The following is a 3,373-nucleotide window of genomic DNA, read 5'->3' on the forward strand; positions in this document are numbered from 1 at the left end:
AGCAATCCACCTCTGATACATGGTATATTTGCAACGAATATCTTTCTCTATGAAAATATATAACACACCTATTTTGTTCCTTTATATATTTTGACACTTACATTTTAATATTTTGATCTGAAGGCAATGGGTTATAAGTCAAAGGAAATTAATGACACAACAAATAAGCCAGTGTTGAAAGTGCCCCAGACACTGATTGGTAAACTGGAATGCTTGTGACATCATCCTCCTGGCCAATCAAACAGAGAACTTCCAACCACCAAGGAATTTGTGGAACACATTGGCTTGTAAATTTTCAGGGAAAGAGTTAAGTTAATGGTTTCTTTCAATTTTTACAGATGATGGAAAAGATTCAAGTTAGCAACAGAAATGTCAAGGAAGAAAGACCTTTCAAACCTGGGGCTTCTCTGGCGAGGAGGTCCCAAGGCCAATAATCCACCCAGGTAAAAAAAAATGTCAGAGTATTCAGGACAGTTATTAAGATTATTCAAAGATTTATTGCATCCAAAAAAGGTCCTTTGGTGATACTTCAGTAGCACTCTGGGATGCTGTTATTACAACTTCAAATTAATATTAAGTCATGGTTATTAGTGTTGGAAGAAATGTCCTTCTGGGTTCAGTTCCAAGTGGGGAAAAAGACACTGGGAACATGGAGGCTGCTTAGAAAGATGGTTTTAATGGTGGACAGGACCGTGTGGCTTGAGGTCCTGGGGAAAAAGGTGACCACATGCTTCCATGTGTTGGGTGAAGAAGAAGAGAAGGGTGGAAGAGAAGCTGAGTCCCTGGTTTTATGCCCTCTCTGGCCTTTGATCTTGAGCTTGTATTCTGATTGGTTGTCAGACTCCCATGGGCCCATGCAGGGGCAACTCTCTAGGCTGCATTTTGAATCCAGGCTTGATTGAGTTCTCAGATGCCATGTGGGTAAAGGGCCAATATTATCATGCCTTAATCCCATCACTCTGGAGCTGAAGGGGAGAACTCTTTATTATGTAAAGTGGACTAGCTCAGGCTTTAATGGCTCATTGACAAAGGGGGATGGGCAGGAAGCTGCAGGCAGCTATTCTGTCTTTTAAAACATGTTTCTTCCTTTTCATATCCAGAGAAATATTCTGCCTTTTCAATATTTCCTAGGCTATTTCGTTTTTCTGGGAGAGGGCTGGGTGATAACTTCCTACATTAGATTGTAATTATTGCGAGAGCTGAAACTTATGAATAGTCTTAGGACATCTCAAGGACTAAAATACTGATTGTGGTATAGCCCATGAGATGAGTTAAGAATTATCTTGAAAAGGTGTGTTTTTCTGGATTGCTTTTAAATATCTATTAAATAAATTAAAAATGAGAAGGAATATTATGTACTACATACATATATCTTTCCTTCGGTGTAAGATGAAGGAATAGTAAATGAGGAAGTAAAAACTGCCAATAAGTATCATTTTTAACAAAATCATAATTGACTGTGACATTCTTGAACCTCTTTAACACCTATACAAAACAGGGATTTTTTAGCAGGTGATAAACTTTTTTTGCATCAGGAATGGATTACCTGTGGGCCTGGATCGGATTCAAACCTCTCTGCAAGAGACAAGTGCAAACATTTGGTAAGAGCCATTTCTTCCTGTCTCACAACTAGGCAATGTCAAAAGCTGGGGGGGTGGGGGGGAATCAGAAGGCTACCCCCATGCCTTGCCTGCTATGTGTCCTCCAATAAATCATCTCTAAAAATATCATTGCTATTATTTCCCTTTCTGTATGTATGGATGCATGCATGTATGTATGCATGTATGTATATTTGGTCAGCATAAGGCAGCAAACATACTTAACACTCCTGCCTATTTTACCCACAATTTTGTGAGGTTTTGATTCTAACATAGTTTTGCACCAGTTTAACATCAGAGGTGGTATTCAGCAGCTTCTGACCAGTTCTGGAGAACCGGTAACGGACATTTTGAGTAGTTCAGAGAACTGCTAAATACCATCTTTGACTGGCCCCTCCCCCATCTATACTCTGCCTCCTGAGTCCCAGCTGATCGGGAGGAAATGGGGATTTTGCAATAACCTTCCCCTGGAGTGGGGAGGGAATGGAGATTTAACAGTATCCTTCCCCTGCCACGCCCACCAAGCCACACCATGCCCACCAAGCCACGTTCACAGAACTGGAAGTAAAAAAAAATTGAATCCCACCACTGTTTAACATATCTCTTAAGTGTGCAACAATCATGTCTTCTTCCTTTGTGTGGAACCACGTAGGTCACTGTTTCTCAACCTTAGCCACTTTAAGATGGGTAGACTTCAACTCTCAGAAGTTGAAGTCCAGGCATCCTAAACTACTGAAATTGTCTACTCTAGACTTTATTTGCATTGCCAGAATTGCTTTTCCTCCAAAATACCGAACAAATCCAAATTCTTCCGTTCCATGTGAAGTGAGCCTACTTAAACCAAGAGCTGAGCTGTCCACCTCTATGCAGCTAGAATACCATGCATTGCACATTTGCTATTAGGGGAAGCTTTTCCCCATTGGATTTGCTTGCTAAAAGGTTGCAATGCCAATGATCATCAGTATGAACTAATTGCCAAGTATCTGGATTTTGATCACATAACCATGGGGAGTCTACAAAGATCATGAGTGTGAAAAATGGTCATGTCACTTTTTCAGTGCCATTGTAACGGTCGCTAAATGAACTGTGGTAAGTCACGGACTACCTGTACTGTAGGAATTGATCTGTTCATTCTTATTATCCTTCTTAATATTTTCTTTATTCCCCTTTTATTGATATTGTTACTATTATTCTGTTGTGTTGCATGTACACAGAGAGCTTCTGTACCGGAGGTAAGCTCCTTGTATGCCTAATCACAACTTGGCTAAGTAAAGCACAGGTAGTCCTCAACTTACGACCCCAACTGAGTCCAAAATGTATGTTGTTCAGTGAGAAATTTGTTGAGTGAGTTTTGCCCCATTTGACGACTTTTCTTGCCACGTTTGTTAAGCAAATCACTGCAGTTGTTATATTAGTAACACGGATGTTAAATGAATCTGGCTTCTCCATTGACTTTGCTTGTCAGAAGGTCACAAAAGGGGAATCACATTCCCCCGGGACACTGTAACCGTCATAAATGTGAATCCGTTGCCAAGCATGTGACTATAAATCACGTGACCATGGGGATGCGGGGGAGGGGAGAAGGGTCTTAACTGCCAGTCACAAGCCACTCTTTTTCAGTGCTGTGGTAACTTTGAGCGGTCACTAAATGAACGGTTAAGTCGAAGACTGCCTGTATTCAATGCAATGCGACGCGACGCGATGTGATGGCGTCGCTGATTGACTAGGATTCCCCCAGGCGGGAGGGGAGGGGCCTGGCGACCAGCAGTCTCAGC

Source organism: Thamnophis elegans, chromosome 6 (genome assembly GCF_009769535.1).
Source record: "Thamnophis elegans isolate rThaEle1 chromosome 6, rThaEle1.pri, whole genome shotgun sequence".
In the NCBI taxonomy this organism is placed as follows: domain Eukaryota; kingdom Metazoa; phylum Chordata; class Lepidosauria; order Squamata; family Colubridae; genus Thamnophis; species Thamnophis elegans.